Here is an 8,001-nt window from a genome sequence, read left to right on the forward strand (position 1 = left end):
ATGACATTCTGTTATCAGATTATGTGTCAGTGTTCCTGTGACGTGCACCCCTAATAACTGAGAAAGAGAGAGAGAGAGAGAGAGAGAGAGAGAGAGAGAGAGAGAGAGAGAGAGAGAGAGAGAGAGAGAGATGGTGATGATGACAGAGATCAAAAGATACTCGAACGTGGTGCAATATCTCTGACCTGCACTGGTCACTTGGGACAATATCCCGGGTCATGTGACAAGCGCTCATGCTGACGCAACTCATCATATTGTGCACAAGAGGAATAGAAATTGATAGATATAACGAGTCTGATCAAATTATAAAATAATCTTTTAAAGTATCGTATTTTTCGTTCATAGTTCAGTTAATGAACTTATGTTGAGTAGGTTACAGTGAAGTGGGCTATGGAAGTTGTTAAATTGTTACTGGTGTAGCTCAGAGTTAGATATGATTACTATCGTTTATATTCGGCATGGAGGCTTTGGCTCAATTTTTACCGAAATGTCTTCAACGAAGATTCAAACAAGAAGAAATTATTTTGAGAAAATCTACGAGATATACATGTCAGTAGGAGTTAGACGTTGAGGCTATGGGACGGACGACACAACCAGGAGGAAACAACCTTAGATTCATCAGACACGACCCAGTGTTCTGTCACTCACTGAACACTTTGACTCAAGAACTTCCTTTCGACTCAAATTTCTGGTAACGTCAAATTTTCTGTCTGCTGGAACTTTGGTGTCGTTGCCAATCTTTCTTCCGTCCAAGTTTTCTCTGCTCAGCAATCTTGGTTTTACGACAACTTGGAATTGCAGGTTCCCGATTTTAGTGTCTGTTATGTGCGTCCCTGGTGAAGAAATCTAAGAATTTTGAGGGGTCGTGTTTGAGTACAGTTGTTAGTCAATTTGTGTGACGATCCTCAAAAGAAAACGAGTTCATCAATGTAATGGTTCAGCAACACCCGCGCATAACTCTACGGTGTCAGCAAGCCGCGTTTCATTTACTTTCGAGATTTATATTTGTCAACTCTAGACGTTGCTTTATTATCCAAATCATTTTATAATTCATGGAATGGCAGTTTTTTATGATAATCTTGGCTTCAATAGAAAAATTTTGCGTTTGATTCTTCTATTGAATTAAGCATTAACGAAGTGTATTCTCTTGACCAGACAAAATTCTAACCTTATTTTTGTTTTTTCGTTTCCTATTTTTTTTTTTTCTTATTCTGCTCTGTTAACTACCAGCACGAGAACAAAGCATGTTGAACCTCTGTTAACTTGATGAAATTCTTTAAACTGTAATACTTTTGGATAAGTGGAGTTGTTTTCAAAAGCTTCCCATTATAAACCGATCAAGAAAATATGTTTTCGGAATGACTTTGCTTACATAACCAAGTCAGTTATAAGATGCATCGTTCAAAGGGAATTTAGTTGAGAGATTTTTGATGGAGTTTATTTGTCTTAGAAGGAGGTCTTGATTAATTGAAAAGTTTATCATCGCTGGGAATTTGTCCAAACATTAATAGCACGTCAACTCAACCACAATATAACTTCAATATAACTTAAAACCACATGCTCAGTGCTACCTGGGATTTGGAACTGAAACGAAATTCGGAAAAAAATGGACGGCAAAAGTTTTTTTTATTCCTCTCTCTCTCTCTCTCTCTCTCTCTCTCTCTCTCTCTCTCTCTCTCTCTCTCTCTCTCTCTCTCTCTCTCTCTCTCTCTCTCTCTCTCTCTCTCTCTCTCTCTCTCTCTCTCTCTCTCTCTCTCTCTCTCTCTCTCTCTCTCTCTCTCTCTCTCTCTCTCTCTCTCTCTCTCTCTCTCTCAATCTAGGGGCTACCATAGCATGGGCTTTTGTTGTCTTTGAAACAAGCTCAACATCCTATATAATGGCGTCAGTCGTAACTAATCAAGAAATCTATGGAAAGTCTCTCTCAACCAGAGCAGGTTCACAGATCCGGGCTAGCGAAATGAGATCAGTGAGGCCACTCAGGGCAATTACAAAATTTGATAAGATGAAAACAGTAAGACAAAATAGGATTCAGATGCAACGTATCTATCATAAGTAACGGATAATAACAGGTCAAGGTGTTATGATGACCGTATATGATGAAGAAAGCAAGATACGAGATGTGCCAAGAATCAGTTGATCTGGACTCCACAAGGAAGAAGCTCAGTAAGACGTCATAGAATGAGATGGATTAAGGACATAAAGATCTCGCCTGTAAGTAGAAGGAAGACACTGGAGGAAGTTGTATGATACAGCGAGGACGAGGATGGGTGTCAGTACAGACGACCAACGGGGAGGCCGGAGACTGACAGACTCCTCCCTGGCATCTGATGAGGAAATAATAACAAGAGTATCCAGTTATCATAGGCATTGGTAACATGATTGTTTAAATGACGTACAACATTCAGACACAAGTTCCTTGATCACTAGCTTGAGTAGCATCTAATGTGACTTTTTGACTGGCTGTACAGTTCTCCCACCTCCCACTAATTGGCTGAAATGTAACAAAATACAACAGAATATCCGCCAACTTACATAATTAATTGGTTCATGGTTGTTTCCTTTAAGTTTACTTTTCATGTTGCAGATTTCTTCCTATTTCACAAAATAACGCCCACTGCAGAATCTTCTCCGTTCCCAGAAATAATAATTTTCTTTTATTATCAAACCAGAAATGATCCATTTTAGATCTTTATTAACGAGAAAAAATTAAGTGAGATAATTTTGATTATGTGGAATTTATTTTTGTCCATATTTTCCAAAACCGAAATGAAACATTTTTTGAAGTTTCGTTTCCAAATCTATTTTGATCTTGAAAGGTTTTAGCTTAAAAGAGTTGTATTTATTCAAAACGTACTTAGTAGCATAATGATGAAGGAATTCTAACATGTATAGACAATGTTAAGATTTATGAAAAATTAAGAAAGCAGTAAATAAGATTAGCTCGTCACATACGTGAAGTTTTACAAAGTTGGCAGTATTCTTTCTCCTCTATACCCAATGATATACCCACCGCTAGATGCACCACGAAATACTCGGCAAGCTGCTGCGTCACATGATTATTATATGGAAGTTGCAAGGGTGGGCCGTTTTGATAACTGTTTCTTTCCTTACACGTCGAAGCTTTGGTAGTCTCTACCCTCACATAACTTTCCCCATAATTATAACCTGGCACATTCTAAACGACAGGTTTTTCACTTCCTCCAAAAGTCATAAATACTTTCCCTTGTCTCTTCTTTTTCTACTCCATAATCCTCTCTATATTTCAGTTATAGCCCAGTCTTTATGTGGACTTCTGTCCGTGACTGGAGCCTCCAACGTAAAACACACACACACACACACACACACACACACACACACACACACACACGGAAAGGCAGTGGGGTCGTATACATCTTAGCCCCAACAGGAAAGAGTGTACAAAATGTCTCAGCCATTACATCTAATGTGGCCGTAAATTGTGCCGTTGCAGCAGAAGCCAAACACACACAACAAAACATCTACTAACATTTCCCTCGACAAGTTGCCATTAACGTAATCTATCCTTCCCTTCCCCGAGCGGCCTAATGTGACGTGTGCTGCACCACGGTCTACTGAAATGGTTTTCCAGAAGTGAGAACTTGAGGGGTCAAACGTGTCAGGAGGTGAGCTCTGAAGTGCCAAGTTAACCTCTGTTATGGCGGTCGTGCTGGTTCTCTTGTCGTTCCACGTTTGATACGAGAGAAATCACAGAAAGAGAATGATAGAAAGAAAATAAACAGAATAAGAGAGAATTTAGGGGGCATTGAAATGTGGATAGACTAGACTTGATGAAACTTACATATAATTACAAGAGCAGTACTTAATGATTGTATCATAAATATATAAAGACATGCATACATTTACATCACGACCATCAAGTGGTGCTGAGTTGGGCAAGTACATCGTTTCATACACTACATCGGCTACAGCAGAAGACTATGGCACCATCACCTGGCAACACTAGCGTTGGTGGTACAGCCAGACCTGCATAAAACCATCGTCAGCTGGGGTCCACCGACCCCACAGACACCGTCAGCTTCTGGCCTTCTCGAGTTGTGTGTAGCACTCACTAGTCTATCTCTGAGTCATGCACTTACTCTCGAGTCCCTTTGGCAATATGCTTATCACTCTGTCACTGATTTCTTGAATCATCTTTTCTTATAAAGCAAAAATATTATTGCTATAATCTCCTTGGAAGATAACATTCGTTCTGATACAAGTATCATATAAGTTACTGTTCACGTTTGGTCAGCAAGAGATGTCACGTCCAGAAACTATTTCAAAGGATATGTTGTTGATGATTCCCTCCTTGTCTTGCCTTGTCTCCACAGGTACCGGAAGGAACCTTACTGGAGGAAACTGTTCCAATGAAGGACAATCAGTCTGTTCTTATTCGTTTTGTTGTGATGTTCTTGTACTGTCATCCCTCGCTCCTCAGTATCTGCCCAAAACTAGGTTCTCATCTTAAAGATAAAGATTTTGCGTCGTGGTATACGAGACACGTCACGAATGCGTTACGTGCGGAGAACGTGCTACTAATCCACTCGCGGGTGTTTGCATAAGTTACGTTGTGACCTTCACAGAAATTACCACGGTAACCTTGTGACCTACACAGAATGATCACGTACTCCGGGGACCTGTCCAGGGACACGACGTGTAGTGGCACGAACAGGGATGGCTGGACTTGATATGCCCAACCTACGTGTCTCTTTTTATCATTAATCTAAAGATCATGTGTTGATGTTAGCTTCGTGAACTCATTCTATTCAAGATAAGTTGTGGTAGCCCATTAATGCCTTCAGCTTTGTTCATAGCCGCAAGGAAATCTTCTCATATCGTAATTATCAATCTCGCAGTGAGTTCATTAAGATACAAAGATAAGGAAATGTTCCTGAGGTTATGTGACGTCATATTCTCTGCTCCGGGTACGCGTTTAACTTGTTACCACGAAAACAATATATGTTAAGAGCCAATTGGATATTTCATTACTTTGACAAGATATTGATTACATATATCTAATATTTCTCTTCGAAATTCCCAAGGTGAGAGAAAAAAGAAAAATTATCATGTTTATCCGTTTCAGTGTTTACCCAGGTACTGTTTCTCAGTATCAGTAGTAGCTGACAAACTGCCTCTTTCTGCACATACACACATGACGAAAATATGACTAACACTTGCTACAATTCCTCTCAGGCTGGTAAGATATTACTGGATATTCATATACTCGTCTTCAGTGTACTTCCTCCCGTAACGCTGGCTTTGGATGTTTTCATAAATTTTGTTAATAATATTTACCACATGTTTCTCTAGTCCGAGTGTGGATAACAAAACTACCAGAGGGACGTTGTGGCAAATGTTATGAGTTATACCTTAACCTTTAGGGATTAACATTTCCAATACATAGCTTGATAAAACTTTGAAACAATAAAATGTAGTTATTTACTTACCAAAATCTTTTTCCTTGTTCTCAGTCTTTGTTCAAGTTTTTTTGCACACACGCACACACACACACACACACACACACCACACACACACACACACACACACACAAAGACACACAAAGACACACACACTTAACCGTAACAAATGGACATTACAGACACGTAACAACAGTAAGGCGTTAGCAACAGCCAACACGTAACTAACGGGTAAGTAACAGTAAGCAACAACGGGGGAATCACCCGTAGGGGTAGGTGTGGTCATGCTCTTTAAGCATAACAAATGTGCGGTCAATTCAAAGGTTTGATGAATGGATGTTATGAATGAAGCAAGAACGTGACAATCCAAAGCGAGTATGAGTTTAAAAAGAGTTGATGTGAATGAGTTTAAATGCCAGAGATGGAATGAATGACCAGTTAAATGGAATAGCTCCACCGGCGCAGATTAAAAGCTCGAGTTTGAATGACAGAGTTTATAAGTTTATGATTTCACGATCGAGTTTAAAAGGTCCTGTTAGGTCGAAAACCAGAGTTGAACTACGTTGAGAGGAGGAAGGTTAAAGGTTACAGTTAAAATAAAAGGTTTTAGAATTTCACGTTTAAATGTTACAGTTGAAAGATTAGTGTTAAGTTGACGAAAATTTAAAAGCTTGCGATTATGTTGGCGTGAGTTTAAAAAGCGTTTCAAACTAGGAATGCTACAAGCATGGTCTGAGTGATGCAATATAAAAGTTTACATTTCATGACGGAGTACTGAGGCTTGTACTGTGATCATGCTGCTGTTGCAAGGTGGAAGGAGTGGAAGATTTTAGCGTTAGATTGAAAAAGTTTAAAGTTTATGCTTCAGTGATTCTTATAAGTCTATGTTTAGATGTTGTTCATGCTTTCATATCTGTAGGAAGCACTGACTTGTGGACCATAAAGATAAACATCTAAATGAAGTGATTAATGGTAGGAAAAATATTGCATTACAATAACGGGATTATGAGGGAGGAGGCGGGAGAGTGGGTTGTGCTCGTGTATTGTGGTAGTGAAGATGATGTTAGTGATGATAGTCGTAGTGATAGTGATGATGGTGATGGTAGTTGTGATGGCTGTGATTGTGATAGTGGTGGTGTAAGTGATGATCGTCGTAACGGTAGTGATGATTTTAGTTGTGACAGTTGTGGCTGTTGTGGTGTTAGTGATGACTGTAGTTCTGGTATCAATGGTTATAGTTTTGATAGTTGTAGTTGTGGTCTTCCCCACGTAGCGGATACCATGAAGTAACCTTAGTTTGTGTAACTATCAAATGAAATGTTCACAAGCTTCACTTGTCTCATTTTGTTTTATACATTCCTTTAGCTTTATGACTAAAACAAACCAGAAAGGTTTTGTACTTACACTGCAGCTTTCCTTTATAGAATTATCAAAGTCGACCAACTTTGCCTCAGTTATTGTTCCAAGATTTGCAAAGTTATCATTCGAATTATTTTCAGAGAATCAATTCAGCATAGAATATTGAACACCTAACGCCAGAGCGGCCACACTGTAACATAAGGAGTCGATCATCTGCAGCAGCTGTTGAATATCCACATTTACACAATCATTAGCGAAGTTTGCTGTTTTCATACCGTTATCATCACTACACCCATCACCAGCCTTGGTCTCCTGCTGGACGCCAATATAAGGACAAAATGCACGGAAATATCGAAGGCAAACAACGGCCACAACGCCTACGAATATGTACACAATAGTCACGCTATCAATGTATATGATAACAGAGCAAAAAATGGACTGTGAAGAAAAGGAAATGCCTGGGCTACGGCAGCGCCAGGACAGCACAGTGGAGAGGTCTGCAAACAAAACCATTGTTTTACCCAGCAACAGTACCCTCCCTTGCATGGGAGAGAGAATAAACTTTAATTATACCCATATCTAAATTAAAAAAACAGTAAGATTATAACCGGTCATAAATTCAAGATATAGGTTAATATCACTGAGGGAACTATGATGTGAGCAGCAGCCTTCATGCCAGATCTTTCCCAGATAATCATGTGTAAATGATCTTGCAGAATGTAATAAAAGATTTAAAGTTCATTACTGTTCAGCCAAGGCAGATGTAGGCAGGCTGGAGCCGTCACAGACTGACCCGCTCACTCGGAAACCCTGTTAGTTGAGCCAATTTCTCGTCCAGTTTCATTTTGTCGAGGAAAAAAAAAAATATATATATATATATCTACAACTATAACAGTGTGTAGAATTTCTCAGAGCTGAAGATAAAATTGTTAACATCTCTCTCTCTCTCTCTCTCTCTCTCTCTCTCTCTCTCTCTCTCTCTCTCTCTCTCTCTCTCTCTCTCTCTCTCTCTCTCTCTCTCTCTCTCTCTCTCTGGGTCACAAGTTTTGGGTTATTATGACATGCCAAGACTGCTAACGGGTAGGTTAGCTATGATCAACCAGAAATTTCCCCTCCACTTAATTTATAGCTACCGGACTCCTCCTGCAGGAAGCTTACACCGTGACCGGGTAACCTGTGGGTAAGACTATGAGAAACACTCGTCTTA

Source organism: Panulirus ornatus, chromosome 17 (genome assembly GCF_036320965.1).
Source record: "Panulirus ornatus isolate Po-2019 chromosome 17, ASM3632096v1, whole genome shotgun sequence".
NCBI lineage: Eukaryota > Metazoa > Arthropoda > Malacostraca > Decapoda > Palinuridae > Panulirus > Panulirus ornatus.